The 19,718-nt window shown below is 36.8% G+C and overlaps 1 protein-coding gene across 2 annotated transcripts in view; it reads left to right on the top strand.

Annotated features, from left to right (window-relative positions):
• The first annotated feature begins 1,131 nt into the window (after window positions 1–1,131).
• Window positions 1,132–19,718, top strand: part of LOC124369872 — an 85,850-nt gene continuing 67,263 nt past the window's right edge. For both annotated transcript variants that reach the window (XM_046828007.1, XM_046828006.1), the window contains exon 1: window positions 1,132–1,411. The gene's annotated coding sequence lies outside the window, so the exon portion shown is untranslated. The remainder of the gene's footprint in view (window positions 1,412–19,718) is intronic.

Here is a 19,718-nt window from a genome sequence, read left to right as displayed (position 1 = left end):
AGAGAACGAATCCAAAAGCAGTGTGGACTAGTTCCTCTTTAATCAGATGATCAAGAGTAAATTTGAAGGCCCGGATTCGTAGCAAATATTAAGTCCCATAACATATCTCTGATGATTGGAACACAATTAACCTGAAAAGGCTGAAGAAAGTTCACCATGTCCATTAAAAGCTGGGTTCCAGTAATTAATTCTGACGTAGTGGTACTAACCCAAGACTATCGTTGTTGGATTGAAAGCCCCGAGGTCAATATTATTGAAGAGTTTTAACCAGTCTATTAATTAACCTCTTCAACCATATCACAGAAATTAGAGTAAACATCATTGGGTGAATTAGGATGTATGTAGGTGGCTCCAATCATTAGATCTTGGTTTGAGATTCTAGCCGACACAGACCTGCTCAACATCAACATATGGTGAATAGATTTTGGAACAAGCAATATCAGAGCAAACTGATATCATGATTTCTTCACCATACTTTTTACGATAGTAAGGGGTAACCCAACCTTTCTGAAAATAGTGTAATCATATAAACTATTTCTTGATTGGAGAATTCAGGTAACAGTTTCTTCTCAGTGAAAATTATTATTTTGTACAAACATGCATCTACTGATTCAATCAGTTCGTTAGGCTTTGTTCTCAAACAATTAACATTCTTATAATAAATACAAAGTGTTGTTTTGTCATTTTTTACTAAATGCTTATTATTTAAGGTGTACTGTTACGGTATATTACGGTTATGTTCTTCTCGCCCTTTTTATATAGGTATTCAGTTCAGATCTGAGATTAGTTAAATGCTGTCTTTCTCCTGCGAATTCACTTAGAGAAAGCTGCCTTGTCTAAATAAAAGTTTGGTTGATATTGAATATTAGGGTTGCTCATACGAATAAGCGACTAATTTATATGAAGTTTGCCGTTCTCTTAATATATATATATATATATATATATATATATATATATATATATATATATATATATATATATATATATATATATATATATATATATATATTTAATCGATTTAAACACAAATAACCGAATAATAGGTTCATTATAAATAACCAACTGTTGCTTGTTCGGTTATTACAATCACAATTCGGTCGTCTCGTAAAGCACTAGCAGAACTAAAAGCAGGATTGGAGTAATAATCACTAATCAGCAGTTGACAAGTAGTTTTTGGTTAGGATTTGTTGTTTTGATTGTTGGACGTCTTACTGTTATAGTGCAATTATTATTAGTTTTGGTATTGCATAACTGTTTCGGTAATTTGTACTCGGAGTGTATATAATTAGTTATTCATATATTATAGGTAATGTGGCTTTCAATTTAAATTCTGCATTGGTTCCTTCAAGATAGAATATTTCCAACAACGAACTAGGCCTATCAGAGAACTGGTTTCATTGAATCTTCCACAGTAAGTAGATTTTATGTATTTAACTACACTAAATTCATTACCTCAATATAAGTTAGTTGATAAATGATATTCAAGTATTCATTACAAATTTGGCTCATGAAATAGCAGCACACAATGAATTGAGGTTATGTTACTAGTTATACTTCAGCCTCCTGTGTTATCATTTATTATAAATTCAAGAATACAGTTTTAGGTAGACCTTAGTTTACTGATAACATTTACTTTGCATAATTATGTAAAACTATCTAAAACCATTAAAATTTATAACCACTTTCAACATATTTGAAGCTTAGGTTATATCCCAAATAGTCCACTAATATAGAAAACTCTCAGACAATTTGTGATCAGAACCTAGGATTTTTATTATTTTACTGATCGGTACTATCTCGAGGGATGCTTTTCTTCTTCTGCCAGTTGTGTAGCGCTACACCAAAGCCAGGAAAATTTGTGATCTGTACATTCCTATGATAAGATTGTGTTAAATGATTTGGCACAAGAAAGTACCAATCACAAATTCCCTAGCTATCACAAAAGAGAAACATCCTTTGACGTATGTAAATTGGTAAATCTGAAATTAACCGCCGGAATGGCAAAATACAATTTCTAATTATTAACCTATTGCTGTCGTTCTAAGGAACAAAACAACATAGGTCTTCAAGGGGAGGAAATGACAAATAATGAAGTTACAGAACATTATTAGTGGAACTACTTTTCTCATGCAGAGTAGTATTTCCTTGTTCTACATCAGCGTTGGTTATCATGTAGTTTAGCTGTGCCGCGAGTCAACCTCGTATTGTTTGCTGCTGACGTTGATTTGCACTGTCTTTGGATACGTAAAATAACAATAATACACTGCAATTTGGGATTTCGACCCAAATAAACAACGTTTTTCTTTAAAACTTAATATCTGGGTAACATGAGTGCTTCCGGCCATTAGTGAGGGTAACCACCAGTTCGTGCTGATAGCGAGAAGTGAAAAACATATCTTGATACCTCATTAATAGATCAAATTCTAGATCACCTGATCATAAATGCTTCCTCCCAATTCTGTGAGCTAGGAAACACAACTTGACAAAATAAAAAAAAATATTGTAAATTCACCTAACCATAACTTCCAATTAATTTGTAAGAAAAGTAGTTTTACAACTAAATTTATTTGTTAATTTTCTTCCCCTCAAACTTTATATTGTTTTGTTCAGGAGAAAAATAGTAAAGGTGTAATAACGATATTTGCATTATTAAACTTTTAAATTACCATAAAAAATGTTATATATACGTAGCCTACAATCTTCTTTTAAATCACTTACTAAATTCCGATCACGTAAAAACATCATTTCCTGAATTAAAATAACACTTTATTACATGACAAACTCATACTCTCGCTCTTAAAAAAGACGATGACCATTTACCAAAGGAATTAATTAATTTCATAATAATTTAACTGCTCTCGTAATCCATACTCAAACACATAAATCACTTCCATTTAACTGAGGGTATTAGAGTCAACATGCCACGGCAGTGTAGGCTACCACATGGGATGATTATTGGTGGTGTACTGAGCTGTTCTGACCACATGAAATTCACAGTAACTATGGGGTGCAACAATGCTGAAAACATGGATACCACTAAGTACAATACACAAATATAACCACTAAAGGTAACTTCAATTTTCGTATTAAAAAGCATAGTTTTTGTGATTTACACCCCCTAAAACCATAGATAGTTTTGTTCAGAAGGATGAGCAGAATATGTTAATAATGTTGATATTACGGTTGGCAACTCTGGCCGTTAATTTCACTGACACCTCTAAATCAAGCTCAGACATTTTTAGTGCTACAAACTCTTAAGAGTTTAAAATTTTTATTAAAGTCAAATTGATTAATTAAGTTTATAAGTTAATGATAAATTTACAATTCTTTCCATCTATAATATGTATTATATGTACTTGCCATCATGCAGAGAACTAATTTGATTCTGTGCCATGTCAGTGATAAAGCGAAAACTTTTCGCTATCGTTCGGAAAAAGCGAACAAATGGTAGGCTATAATTTTTATGTTTCTTACTTTCTATCTTGACTGCCTGATCGTCATGAAAAATATCAAAAAATTTAAGTTAGTTAGCCCAATAATTGTTGAGAACTATCCAACAGAAAATAATTAATATGCCGACAGCCCTGAAAATAAAAAAAAAGTTTTGAAGAAGGAAACAATATTTAAAGCTGATACTAATGCCTTTGGCCAAAATTCAAAAGGTTCTGATAACAAGTGCCTGAGAGACCAAAAAAATATTATAAACTCACCTTGAACTATAATTAGTACAATTCAAAGGAATTCAGAGTTTCGGAAATGTTTTTATTGTTTTTTTTACAAAAATAGTTTGTGAGTGGTGAACATAATTTATTATTGAAATAAAAGTATACTCTTTTAAGAAATTGTTAAAGGATGTTTTTGGATTATTTTAGGTAACATCAGTAAAAAACAACCACAAATGACTGATAGCAGCTTTTAACATATTATGTTGTCTTTAGCTATTGGGTACTTAACAGTTTGTTGACTAGCTGTCATTATATCGCTGTCAAGTTCTTTTACAAATAATGCCCACCGGTGGTGTATCGCAGATTGTGTACAATGTTATTTATACCTTAGGAAATAAATACTATATTTCTTGCCTGATATAGTAGTATTGCAGGGATAACGTTAAGGATGAATCTAAAAATGTCTGTGTAGGCTACTCCAAATTTTGGCCAACTACTGTTCTCTTTGATTGAACGCATTGTCCAATCATCTCCCCCCACCCCCTGTCATCTGTTTTGCCTGTTGAAAATATGAAGTTCCCTGTCACCAGTGAACTCTTTGTTATTGATAATTGTTTTGGCATATAAGTTTTGTATATCTATGGTTAAGTCTAATTCTTTCTTTGCAATGACTGAGCAATGATTCTTCAGTCCCAAAAACTTCAAATTGTTTATGCTTTTGTGACCAGGATCGTGTCATCTCTGTTCTTGAACAAATCTTTCTATTGTATTTGTTGTACAAAAAGTGTTCTGTTGACTGTAAATATATCAGTCTTAATTTTTGTTTTGCTAGGAAATGACTGTAGTGAGGTATGTCACAGGCATATATTTGCAGTCAACTATAGCGTGTTTGCACAAGCTGATGAGTATCCACGTGACCTTGACATTGTGTGAATTGGCTTCAGGCAGCTAAACGCCAAACTCTGTCTGAGCGCTCATCACATTTTTGTTACATCCAATGGACAGTGTACTTCATTTAGAAAGACTAGCAACAAGTTGAAATGATGAAGTTATCAATCAAGTTTGTGTTTTAGTAATGGAGGGTCAATTTGTTACTGTCACTGAACTAACTGTAAGCATCAAAAAATTTGTCCGCAGGACAAAAGCAGTTGTGGCTTAAAATTATTCAGGGTATGTTAGAAAGTACATAGAATGACCCTAATTTTCTTAAACATGGCATAACAGGCAATGAATCGTGGGTGTATGGGTATGACCCAAAATGCAAAGTGCAGTCACGCAAAATAGTCTTGTCCGAAAAAAGCAGGTCAGGTCCAAAACAAAATTAAGGTCAAGCTGAGTGTGTTTTATCTCATGAGTATGCATCTGACGATCACTAAAGTGTACTACTTAGAAGTTATACATCACCCATGTGATGTAGTGCAGTGTAAACATCCTGATTTGAGGACAACAAAGCACAAATCTTGGCAGCTTCATCAAGACAAAGCACTAGTGCATTACTACCACTTTAAAAAAAGTTTGCAGCAAAACACAACATCCCTGTGTGACGTTAGGCTTCCCTACTCCGTTGATGTGGTGCCATGTGATTTCTAGTTGTTCCCTCACTCGAAGATCCTCATCAAAGGGTCCTCATTTGAGACCAGGAAACATGAATGCAAATGTGATAACTGAATTGAAGTCCTTTCTGAAAAAGGCCTTTAAGAATTGCTTCTAAAAGTAGCAGGAATATTTGTACGTGTTTGGAGCCTCAAGGGGATTGTTTTAAAGGATATCGTTTGTTAAAACGTGTTGATGAATATATAAGCTTTTTCCATATTAAGTTGGATACTTTTTGAACACACCTCATTTATATAGATCACAAGGAACAGGAGCTCTGAGTATTGAATCTTGTGAACATTGATTTTGTTTTTTGTGAAATTTAAGATCTGTCATCCTTGGGAACCATCCCAATCCTTAATTTTTGGAGTCCACGGCTGTACAATTTGTATGAGAATGTTAGCGTTTACATAGTAAAATGTACTTTTAGTATGTCACTGAAACAATTCTTCACTATATCTCCAATATCGTTCAACTAACAAAAACATTCACTTCAAGAAAGAAAATAATTTTTCAGTTTTGATTGAGGTCAAAATTTGGGAATGGGAGTATTAAAAGAGATGAACGTGCAATGAAATATTTTTTCATAGGTCGCTTTTTAGTTTTACACACTTTTATATACACAAATTTGTTTTTATAACCAACATTTAAATAATACTCATTCATATCAGTGTCAATAAGATAAAAGAGACAAAATTGTGATTTTCAGTCTTCTATATCAATTGCTTGTGCTGGTTTATTTATTGTGTATATGTCTGATAAGTTGTTTTAAGTGTCTAATATTTTAACCAGCTTGACATCCCTTGGGCTTGGTTGATAACCATCAACCTTATTTAGCCTTTTAAGGGTGAGACTATTCACTTTTTAAAGCCAAACTGCACCTAGAAAAGCCAAACTCAGATCACAGGTTTTTTTGTATAAAACTGTACTTTTTGGTTGATCTCAAAAATCAACTATTTTGAGATTTATTCAAAAGTAGATTGTAAATGTGTTTCAGTCCTTTAAAAGGATGAAAGTGGGTGAACAGTGAAATTGAGGGGCTTTTCAGTACAAGCTAGACTTTTATCAGTACAAAATTACAACCATTTCAAGTTAAAATCCAGGATATTGAATAATAGCGAGTCAAAAAAATCACACATCTTGTAGGGAAGGAGGAAAAACTTTTAGCGAAATCTCCTTTGTGTTACATAAATATTTAGCCCTTACTACCCTAATTTAATTTTTGCTATGCAATGTTTTATTAACCAGATATAACACATTTTATGTGTTCTTCAAATGCTTCATGTACCTCGAAAACAAATTCTTCTAGTTTGGATGACTCCCCATCCTGATTCAATTTTCTGCTAATTTAATATAAAACCCATTAACTGAGATAATAAATTATTCATTAAATCAAGAAGTATTCTTTGATAGTTTGAGATATGACAAAACAAAGTCCTTGTTTAACCAGAATAGAATATTGGACATGCCATATAAGACCAATTTCTATCCTCTCAGCCTGGTAAAGAGCTTTGAAAAATTGTCGAATTTCTTTGACACATTTTAAAATTCTCACTGACTTGCAATTTAAAATTGTATCATAACAGTTTTACAGCCACTAGAGAGGAGGAATTATGTATTCTTTTTGTTAAGAGAATTTGCCCCTCTCAATCATGACATCCTCCTTAAGAAAATTGAACATTATGGCATCTGTGGAAACGTAAAAGATAGGCTCCACTCGTGTTTTTGAAAGAAGACAAAAGTCGTGAATGAAAAAGGAGTCGGATTTTGTTTTTATTCCTGTTGGGCGATCAATGATTGCGCCCCCCCCCCCCCCAAAAAAAAAAGATTGTATATTGTACTATCCAGTATAGAGCCAAGATAGCCCGATGACGTGATGACATTTGAGGCGATGTTGCCATAGCGCTGCTGACCATCAGCTGTTCCCTGATGCTGAGACGGGTCAGTAATTTTTTTCACACGTAACAATGACAATGTTGGGCCCGGGATGTAGAGGGGGGGACTGAAACGCCACCATCGGAGTGTTTTGGGTCGGGCTGCCGTAGCAAAAGCTTAACCGATATATCGATATTTACTGAATGACTACGGACTTCTGTTCAACAACTGATTGCCAATGGCTGTGCTGTAGCTTGCAGTGCTTCATGATCTGAGGGTTGTATGCTGTAAATGTCATCCCGAAAAAAAAAACATATCTGTAAATGAAAACAATACTGTAATCCTTTTGTAACGTAAAGCACTACTACCATTGTGTGGTCCCCCAAGACCCCTGGTTTGGCCCGAGCATCCCTTATTATTGCCATATCGATCGGAAGATGCGATTGTTACGTATCGAGCGCTCGTCGGTTTATGATAAGGAGGGACTTATGTATTTCGTACGCCTGCTTACGGGATTTATGTTTTTGTAACTGATCTTTCGCGGTACTGAGAACCAAAGACTGAAAATGATTCCCATTTCTGAATCAATTAAATTTGATAACTTTATTGTTGGTTTAACAAAAGAAGACGTACAACAATCACCTAGAGCTTCTTGATAGTATTTCAATTATTTTCGTTAATATTAGATATGAATCTAAAAATAAATTTTAAGCGAATAACTCAAGTCTACTAAAAAAAATATAAGTAGGACATTATATGTGTGAAAAATATACAGTTATTTAAAAGCAAGGAGATCGTGTCGTTAAATTAAAGCCGTAATTAATCTTGCAAAGTATAGAAGCGACCCTGTCCATGAAATGTTCTGAGAGCGCTCTTGAATGCCTTTTCATTTTCAGATTCTTTACTTACGGCTTGAATCTGTTAAAGTTGGTTTCCCCAGCAACATGTGGCGATTTAGCTGTAATTATAAAATGAAATCTAAATACAGGAATTTCATAATTTTGTCTTATGTTATATTCACGATGCGCCAGTGACTAAATTTTGTATAGATAATTGCTACGTATGAGTAAAGACATGGAGTTGAAAATATCGGCATCTTTCTAAAGAATTTAACTTTGAGTTTTTAGTTTGCGTTAAGCAGTCAACCAATATTAGAAATATAGGTACATAATTTTCAGTTTTCTCACTGATTCTTTAACGCATATAACGAAGTGTACACTAATTAAATAAACTCCTTTCAGGGCTTGTAATGATAATTTATTGTACGACACTGAATATAAAGTATATACTATGCTTAGACGTTGATTGACTTTCTGATCTGATTACACGTTCTGATTTAATTATTTCAAACATAGTCCTAATCTTAACCTTATTCCTAAGCAGGAACACTTTCTCTGTAATGTCGCAAAGTTCTCCAATAATTTTTAATTAGAAACATTGCCCTTAGCTGGATAATTCTAATCTCTCCGCTCGATCGCTGAGCGTCCTTTATTGTGGTTCGCTTTCCAGCAGAATGAACGAAGGGTGAAACCACGAAAGGTTGGCGCCACGAATCTTAGTTCCACAAAAAGGTTTTGGCACCCCGAATCTTAGCACCACAAAAAGGTTTTGGTACCACGAATCTTAGCTCCACAAAAAGGTTTTGGCAACACGAAATCAAGACTTTGCGGACCCGGCTACAACAACCCCGAATTAATTAGTTTTAAGCAGAAACATTAATAAATAAAATAAAAACTGCTTCATCCGAAAGGTGAAGCATGTGAAAACATGACTTCTGTGTTTAATCATTGTAAATAAAACTTTAACAACTTAATTGCTTTATCATTGACTGTATAGCACATTAAAGTTACTATTTACAATGAGGTATGAGCTAAATTACTATTATAATGCGCAACTATTAAATACTTAAGGTCAAAGGTCGTGAGATTTGACTTCTCGGCTGACACAGACCAATTTTGCCTAACAGAATTGAACAGAACACTTGTACTGGAATTGGTTGTGAACTCATTCACGTAAAACTAGGAAGCGTTCTATATAATTGCTTTATCGTACAATTCCATATTAGAATTTATTATAATCGGTATACGATTTCACTTTACAAATTTCAGATAAAACTCATCTCAATGAAGGGTTCGTAATGAACACTAATGGGTTTATCTTTTGTTCCTTCATATTGTTTGTTAACATGTTGGATATACTGTCAAAAGTGTTCGTCGGTTTAAAAAATATAATTATAGCATTTATTTATTTATAATATGAGGCGAATATGTGTTCTCCCTAATTTATTGCAGGATAATATACGAGTATACGGGTTGTGCTGTATGGAATGCGTACATTTAAAACTTATTCATGAACAGTTTGCATATTTTATTACTTTTATTTAATCTGTGAACAATTTAATAGACGTTGAATGTTCAGTCTAATTTAATTACCAATGCATCCGATGTGTATACAGTCCATTGCATATTTTTAGGTTATTGCTTTATATAAAATACAGTTTGTTCTCCGAAATGTATTAGTTTTAGAGCTAATTTTCGTATAACATTTTTAAAATGTAAGCTATCTAGAATAATATCATTATCCACAAAAAGTATCCAAAATGCATTTAGAGCATATAGAGGAGCGGATTTTACTCTTTATTTTTTATGAACAAACGCGTTAGTCAGTTTGAAACCATTCATCGTGTTGCTTGAGGCAGATCAGTTATAACTTCCACATGAAATTCTCCGGTAAAATCTCGTTGTTAACCGCTGTAGCCGAGCTAAGTGTAACATAAGGTGATGCTTGAGGCAGATCAGTTATAACTTCCACACGACATTCTCAGGTAAAATGTTTTTGTTGACCGCTGTAGCCGAGCTAAGTTTAACATAAGTGTAATCTACGTTTATTTGAAGAATGTTCACACGAAACATATCCTATCCCGCGTAAACCGTAATCTGAAGGTTGTTGTATGTGAAGTGCGGTAGGTTACCAGTTGTCGAGGCGACATTTGCACTTAGCCCGTGACTGATATCAGTGGATTGTGGTAGCACTGTTATCAACCGCGTACTACGTCATTGATGGGAGTGTTACATAGCGCGAACTGCGATACCGTGGTGGTCCCCACAGTGGCGCGATAAGGTACAATTAGTGACCGTGATACACCTCGCCGGGGTCACAGCCGTTCCATGTCGAATTAATAAACAGTGTTGTACCTCCTACGGTAAAATGCACAGTAGCGAGTTGACGGTTTTTATTGACAAGTGACAGTTTAAGAGGCCCCTTAAGGATGCACCGAGATGGGGAAATCCCCGTGATAACTTTATCCAAATAAACCTCATTTGTAAATATTTAGATTGTATATTCATACTTGTTGTTATATACGTGTTTAAAGCGCGCTGTGGTGTAACAATTATCGGGTATTAGTTTCAAGTAGCAGAAGCCCACAGCTGCCCATGCGTTCAGTACATTTGTTGTTTTAGACGTGACATGAATGTAAAACCATCTGATATATAATTTTAGATTGTTTAACATTGCCCTTTGGTTATTTGATATTTTAATATTGCCCTTAATAAAGATTGGCAAATATGTTTGGTGTCTCGCAACAATTTTATCAAACTTTAATTTGTTTTCAGGAGATAAAGAACTAAAAAATAATACATGATTACAGGTGTCCCACCTGATTTATTTTAGATGCTGTCTGTATGTGTGTTTTGGAAAAAAAATATTATGTCGTGAAAGGTTTAGATACATTCGTGCCACTCATCAGAAACCTTTATCATACTGAGTTACACAAACATGCAAAATATTTACTTTCTAAACTTGTTATTTTCAAAATGGTGGCGGTTTAAAATTTTCAAAGTTGAATTTTTTAACCAACAAGTTTAGAAGAAGTCAAAATACAAAATATGTAGGCATCGTCAAGGCAAATCCAATGACGCACCAGGTTATATCAAAGAATAAATGAATTTATTTCAACATCAAATGTACATCAATACAAAATTATAACAACTCGGAATTGACTGACCAATTTTGCAAGAGTCGAGTATAACCGAGAAACAACCATTTTTACAACAGTTATTTGTCTGATAACTAAGAAAAACTCATTGGAGGAATGCATTAATAAAAATTATAGAGGATTGTGGTTGAAATCTAAAACTTCTTTAAACTGTCTTTTATGTTTAGCATTAAATTTACTATGCTGTGGACTCTATTAAAGTTCAGCTATTATAAAAGACTACCATAGTTTCAAATGTACCACTGCATGGTGATAGAGTACTGTCATAGGTTCGTCTCTAAAACCAGTAGCTTCCTCAAAAATACATATCGTAAAAGTCCTAAGAACTATTAGTGGGGTCGAGGGGTCAACAAGAATAAATCAATTGATGCTTTAGACTTTATTCTTTATTCATAAAACAAACTTTATTCAAAGTTGTCATCACCATTAGTGTTCAAGTTCACAAGCTTTCGTGTTGTATAAAAAGAGAACCTGGGGAAATAAGTTTTTGAAAGAGTTCTTCAGGCGTTTTCTTCAGCATGTCTGAAATAGCATTGAAATATACTACTCCCTTTTAGTATGTCCTTCCTCTTAAGGTTAGGTGCGTTTCAAGAGTAAAGTTTATGTATTTCATTAGTAATAGTTTCCGAGTCTTAACAGGTGTTACTGAATGTAAGATTGTTTCAAAGACGCAGACAGGATTTTAAATTCCCTAAAGAGTCTCTTGCAGCTGTCTTGTGTCCTCAATCCAGTAAGTGCAGTAAATGAGTGGGGTTTATGTTAATAATCTTTGTACATTTGTAGAAAACTGACATGCCGTTTTAACCATACATGTATTGCTAAAAGATAAGAGTTAAGTTTTTCAGCAGAGTTTATCAGCATGACAGTTGTATCGCATTTACCTATGTGAGATATCTGTTGGTTTGCGGGTCATTGACGACCAGTTGCCGTATTGCTCTAGTTTACACCTTTTACGCGTTGCGCTTTTTATGGCAGCATTGATTTACCAACTACTATCACTACCTTTCACCTGTATGTGCATTGACATCAAGTTGTTCTTTGTTTTTATCAGCGAGAATAAATTCAGTATAATTGGCATTCATCCAGGTATCGTGGAAAGTCATTAGTTGAAGTGTAGTAAAGCACTAGCTCAAAGATAGACTGGGTAGGTACGCCTCCAGGTACTCGGGAACAGTTCAGATTGTACTTTGTGAAGTGTTCCGTTATTCGCAGACGGAATTGTTTATCGTTTCTCGAGTGCTCTCGACCGAGTCCGCCTCTCTGTTGTCAATCCCTAACGATCTGAATAAACCGCGCTACAAGCGGTCGAGAGCCTTACTGAAGTCCAGGAGAGAACTTTGGTTATACAACCCTCACCTTGTCAATAACGTGGTTCCGGTGTGCCATATACCTAACGATCTGAATAAACCGCGCTACAAGCGGTCGAGAGCCTTACTGAAGTCCAGGAGAGAACTTTGGTTATACAACCCTCACCTTGTCAATAACGTGGTTCCGGCGTGACGATACTTAACGATCTGAATAAACCGCGCTACAAGCGGTCGAGAGCCTTACTGAAGTCCAGGAGAGAACTTTGGTTATACAACCCTCACCTTGTCAATAACGTGGTTCCGGTGTGCCATATACCTAACGATCTGAATAAACCGCGCTACAAGCGGTCGAGAGCCTTACTGAAGTCCAGGAGAGAACTTTGGTTATACAACCCTCACCTTGTCAATAACGTGGTTCCGGCGTGACGATACTTAACGATCTGAATAAACCGCGCTACAAGCGGTCGAGAGCCTTACTGAAGTCCAGGAGAGAACTTTGGTTATACAACCCTCACCTTGTCAATAACGTGGTTCCGGTGTGCCATATACCTAACGATCTGAATAAACCGCGCTACAAGCGGTCGAGAGCCTTACTGAAGTCCAGGAGAGAACTTTGGTTATACAACCCTCACCTTGTCAATAACGTGGTTCCGGTGTGCCATATACCTAACGATCTGAATAAACCGCGCTACAAGCGGTCGAGAGCCTTACTGAAGTCCAGGAGAGAACTTTGGTTATACAACCCTCACCTTGTCAATAACGTGGTTCCGGCGTGACGATACTTAGCGATCTGAATAAGCCGCTACAAGCGGTCGAAATCCTCACTGAAGTCCAGGAGAGAACTTTCCCTATACAACCCTCTACCTTGTCAATAACGTGGTTCCGGTGTGCCATATACCTAACGATCTGAATCAGCCGCGCTACAAGCGGTCGAGAGCCTTACTGAAGTCCAGGAGAGAACTTTGGTTATACAACCCTCACCTTGTCAATAACGTGGTTCCGGCGTGACGATACTTAACGATCTGAATAAGCCGCTACAAGCGGTCGAAATCCTCACTGAAGTCCAGGAGAGAACTTTCCCTATACAACCCTCTACCTTGTCAATAACGTGGTTCCGGTGTGCCATATACCTAACGATCTGAATCAGCCGCGCTACAAGCGGTCGAGAGCCTTACTGAAGTCCAGGAGAGAACTTTGGTTATACAACCCTCACCTTGTCAATAACGTGGTTCCGGCGTGACGATACTTAACGATCTGAATAAGCCGCTACAAGCGGTCGAAATCCTCACTGAAGTTCAGGAGAGAACTTTCCCTATACAACCCTCTACCTTGTCAATAACGTGGTTCCGGTGTGCCATATACCTAACGATCTGAATCAGCCGCGCTACAAGCGGTCGAAGCCATACACAAATCCAGGAGAGAACGTTAGCTATACAACCCTCTACCCTGTCAATGACGTTGGTCCAGTGTGACATATACCTTTAAATGTAGGATTAACTTTTGCAAATGTATATTATTTACAGAAAATAAACGATTTGATTTACTGTTGTGTTAGTAGTACTTTGATAGGTTGTAGTGTAGAAAAACCACACTTTCTACACAGAGAGATGCAGGAGGTCGGGTATGATTCACCTGTTCACGAGAATAAATTCAGTATAATTGGCATTCATCCAGGTATCGTGGAAAGTCATTAGTTGAAGTGTAGTAAAGCACTAGCTCAAAGATAGACTGGGTAGGTACGCCTCCAGGTACTCGGGAACAGTTCAGATTGTACTTTGTGAAGTGTTCCGTTATTCGCAGACGGAATTGTTTATCGTTTCTCGAGTGCTCTCGACCGAGTCCGCCTCTCTGTTGTCAATCCCTAACGATCTGAATAAACCGCGCTACAAGCGGTCGAGAGCCTTACTGAAGTCCAGGAGAGAACTTTGGTTATACAACCCTCACCTTGTCAATAACGTGGTTCCGGTGTGCCATATACCTAACGATCTGAATAAACCGCGCTACAAGCGGTCGAGAGCCTTACTGAAGTCCAGGAGAGAACTTTGGTTATACAACCCTCACCTTGTCAATAACGTGGTTCCGGCGTGACGATACTTAACGATCTGAATAAACCGCGCTACAAGCGGTCGAGAGCCTTACTGAAGTCCAGGAGAGAACTTTGGTTATACAACCCTCACCTTGTCAATAACGTGGTTCCGGTGTGCCATATACCTAACGATCTGAATAAACCGCGCTACAAGCGGTCGAGAGCCTTACTGAAGTCCAGGAGAGAACTTTGGTTATACAACCCTCACCTTGTCAATAACGTGGTTCCGGCGTGACGATACTTAACGATCTGAATAAACCGCGCTACAAGCGGTCGAGAGCCTTACTGAAGTCCAGGAGAGAACTTTGGTTATACAACCCTCACCTTGTCAATAACGTGGTTCCGGTGTGCCATATACCTAACGATCTGAATAAACCGCGCTACAAGCGGTCGAGAGCCTTACTGAAGTCCAGGAGAGAACTTTGGTTATACAACCCTCACCTTGTCAATAACGTGGTTCCGGTGTGCCATATACCTAACGATCTGAATAAACCGCGCTACAAGCGGTCGAGAGCCTTACTGAAGTCCAGGAGAGAACTTTGGTTATACAACCCTCACCTTGTCAATAACGTGGTTCCGGCGTGACGATACTTAGCGATCTGAATAAGCCGCTACAAGCGGTCGAAATCCTCACTGAAGTCCAGGAGAGAACTTTCCCTATACAACCCTCTACCTTGTCAATAACGTGGTTCCGGTGTGCCATATACCTAACGATCTGAATCAGCCGCGCTACAAGCGGTCGAGAGCCTTACTGAAGTCCAGGAGAGAACTTTGGTTATACAACCCTCACCTTGTCAATAACGTGGTTCCGGCGTGACGATACTTAACGATCTGAATAAGCCGCTACAAGCGGTCGAAATCCTCACTGAAGTCCAGGAGAGAACTTTCCCTATACAACCCTCTACCTTGTCAATAACGTGGTTCCGGTGTGCCATATACCTAACGATCTGAATCAGCCGCGCTACAAGCGGTCGAGAGCCTTACTGAAGTCCAGGAGAGAACTTTGGTTATACAACCCTCACCTTGTCAATAACGTGGTTCCGGCGTGACGATACTTAACGATCTGAATAAGCCGCTACAAGCGGTCGAAATCCTCACTGAAGTTCAGGAGAGAACTTTCCCTATACAACCCTCTACCTTGTCAATAACGTGGTTCCGGTGTGCCATATACCTAACGATCTGAATCAGCCGCGCTACAAGCGGTCGAAGCCATACACAAATCCAGGAGAGAACGTTAGCTATACAACCCTCTACCCTGTCAATGACGTTGGTCCAGTGTGACATATACCTTTAAATGTAGGATTAACTTTTGCAAATGTATATTATTTACAGAAAATAAACGATTTGATTTACTGTTGTGTTAGTAGTACTTTGATAGGTTGTAGTGTAGAAAAACCACACTTTCTACACAGAGAGATGCAGGAGGTCGGGTATGATTCACCTGTTTGCCTCCAGCCGTGTCGTTCGGGAGCATTGACCCAAGATCGCAGTGCGGCCAGTAGGTTATCCTAGGGGAGAGAAAGGGTTTCCCAGAAGATCTGGCTTGTTGCCAGTAACAAATATACGTACATTCCATAGGAATGTATCATGTACGATGTTAGTTTTGTAGGTTATAGCTCAAATGTTGTTCCTTCTGTCACACATAGATGAGATTAGTCGCTTTCCATGATTCGATAATGACGTATGCTTTATAAATTTATGCTAGTTTTTTTTTTAAGAAATTTTTAATGTTTATTGAAACACTGAATTCGAATCCGAAAATGTTCAGTGTGCCTCTGTCTGTTGGACAAAACAGGCGATTCGTGTGTTTTATATATATATATATATATACATGTTATACATACATACATAAATATATATGTATATATATACACATGTTAAACATATATATATATATATATATAAATGTTTAACATGTGTATAACATATGTTTTGTCGAACAGCTTAACATTCTCGAAAAAATTCAGTGACATCCGCCGTGTTTCCGCTGTATTCTACTATCTATGCTTGTCTTTGTAAATTGGCTGCTGCCGTTGGAAAATAAAATAAAATAACACACACACACACATATATAAAACAGGTTTATATGGAAAACTATAGTGAAAGTCTATAGTCACTTAGTTACTATTGAGGATTTTATTACAACGTGCACATTTTCTTCTGAAATTAAAATCTCGAAAACATTTCGTTACTGGAAAACTAGTAGATATATACTAAATGTAGCACATAAGTTGTACATTTGTTGTATACTTGCTATGATTATTATGGGGTCTGAGCTTGTATATAAATTGTAGATTGTAATAAGCGAACACTCAATTCTAGCAGCTTTACGCTTGTTTATAATTGTTTTAATAGTATTGTATCCTAAGCAGGATTACAGGCTTTCCGGAGTTGCTTAAGTCAAGCCTACGATTTTCCGGGAAAGGCTTAGACTCATTAACTAAGTTAGCTTAGCACTATCTCACATTTAGTGAAATAGAAACGGGTTGTTTGAAAGCTAAAAATTGCATATACCCTCATTGCGAGTTTTATTTTCTATTGTGCACTAGAATTACTATGAACATGTAAATTAAACTACAACGTACTCGTATATGACATTTTACACCTGTAAAAACTAGTTTTTTCTTTAAACTGTGTAACAATTCCCTTAACCTAGGCTTTTTTCTTATTAGCCAGTAGCCAAGGATTTGTAAATTAACGCGACATTTAGTTATTTAGTACTATAATTGAAATAACAAGCAGTTTGATAAACCTACAGAATATAATTCAGAAATGATATTGTTTTCAATTCCCTTAATGCGGAACTGTCAAGTGCATGATGAGGGTTCGCTGACAATGGCGTCATGGGCGTTAGTGCACATTGTTGTGAAGACGATAACGTTTTTTTTCAGCGCGTTTTTCTTCCCAGACTCGTTTTTTCATGCTCGTTAAACATGCTGCATCGATACCGGCCGTTACACAATTTATTGTTAATGGGTTGAATTAAGTTACGTTAATCCCAGTTGAACGCTTGTTAAACATTTCTTAGTGTGCGAAACAGATAACTTGTATTTGTTGTGGAAAGTGATAGCTACGCCGAAGCAGGTCGAAAGCACAGTCAGGAATTCCCTGAAAGCCCACGTAACCGGCCTGTCCGGCCTGCTGGATACCAGTACATGCACACAGGATCCGCCTACTTCACTGGAGAGCCGAGTATCTTGAGTGGCTTGGCCGAGTAACGAATCTACAACTGTCTGACAGCTACCAGATTATTGAATCTCTCGGTAATTGAATACTGAAATCAGCTCGTGCAGGTTCCTTCCTCTAAATGCAATGCAAGTGTTATAACAAATAATAGTAAAATTTTGTAAGACACACAATTAAGGCATGTCGAGTGGCCTCTGAAAACTCTGTTAGTAATATATAAATATAAAATCTGTTCCATAGTATTTGTTACGATTTGCAGAGTTTCATACAATTTTTATATGGTATTGCATTACGATCGATCTTTGTTCACTTAACAACATATTATATTGATTCAGTGTAGATGTTGCATTTAATTACAGCCATATTATTTTTACACATATGGTGGGAAGGGTTTATTTAATACGAATGTTCCATGTTATCCTTCCGCACTAAGCGGAAATTGAAATGGAGCTGAACTCAACATTACTGTTTGCGGGGTAAAATAAACAATGGGAGCACCGCCGCTAAGTTCATAATGTTTTTAAGTAAGAAACCCTGAAGTCTCAAATTAGGTGACATAATAGTACTGATAAGTAAAGCAACGTCATTTAAACGCGACTATCGGGTAATTATTGTTTACACTACGACTAATTTGAACCATTGATTGTATGTGCGTGTGTATTGCTCCTTGAGCGTTCACACTTGTACAGTACGTGCATTTGAGACTGTGCGTAGTAATGAGAATATACAGTGAATTGACCATGAAATGACTCAATGCAGTGTTTTTAGGCATACGGAAATTAAATGGCGCCGCAACAGCTAGTCTGAATGTCTGGAACAACAAGAGGCTGCTCGTTTCCGGTTTCAAAATTTCAGATATGTTAAATTTCCAAAAATGAACTAAATTTGAATTGAATTAACTGAATTTAACTGCGAGTGTATATTGCAACCACGATTGTTAACATGTATCGACTCGTCTTTATATACTCGACGTGTGCAAAGCATTTCATTGATTGTATTGGATATTTTAGATGAAAGGAATCACAAGTCGTGCAAAATGTGAAATCCCGACAGTGTATGACAAGTATTGGAAAATGTGTACGTATTTAAAAGGAAGAAAGTAAACAAAGAACGTAGCAGGAAAGTTCGATGTGAGTTCAAGTAAGGTATTACGTCTCACACAACGCGGTTGACTGCTTCCAAGGTGTGTTCCCTCTACCCATCCCCGGTCTGCTTCACTGTCACCTTACGCCAGTCTAAAACTCATTTAACCGGTCACTGATAATAATGAACCTTCGAGATTGTAGAGTAACATAAAGTGTAGTTTTATCGATGTTTTGGCTTCAGAAATGTAATTTAGGTTTCGTTTACACATGTTACTGTCAAAAACATAAGGTTTTCTTAACACGGCCAAATTCATATTGCTTTGTGATATAGAGGGAATTCAAAATCTCCAACCCCTAAGTTTACCCTTTTAGAACCATGCATTTTCGTAAAAGCTTTTCTTGGATGACAGTTATTTTATTAGTGAATAAACTTAAGAATTGCTAGGGACTATATGAAATGAGGTTCACTGGTAGAGCGAGCTTGATAGCCCTAACTCCGCCTCTTTAATAAAGGCATTTTTAATTTCATTTCATTTAGCTTTTTGTATTGCATTTTAATGCTGGAAGCCCTCTTTAACAATCGCGTTCTCGATTAAATTTATCAGTGCCCGTAGTTTGGAGTCATCGGTAGCAGTTAGTATTTCTTTAATTCCGATTGATTTTTAATTGTATTTGATTTATAACTTTGTTTTAAATTTAAAGTGGTTTTAATAACTTGTGGCAAAATTTATTGCTTATAAATAACAGTTTCGTATTGTTACGAGAATGTGGGAGAATGTTCCAGATAAACGGACCAGCCTTCGATAGAAAGGGATAATTGTTGGAGAGAGGGCGCCCCGTGGGTTGGGGCAGTTTCTTTATCTGGCCCTGCCGCCCCTCCTTACGTGAGCGGTGGATGGGCACTGTGACCCTTCTCCATTCGTC

Source organism: Homalodisca vitripennis, chromosome X, assembly GCF_021130785.1.
Source record: "Homalodisca vitripennis isolate AUS2020 chromosome X, UT_GWSS_2.1, whole genome shotgun sequence".
Classification (NCBI taxonomy): Eukaryota; Metazoa; Arthropoda; class Insecta; order Hemiptera; family Cicadellidae; genus Homalodisca; species Homalodisca vitripennis.
This window is presented reverse-complemented; position numbering and strand designations above follow the sequence as displayed.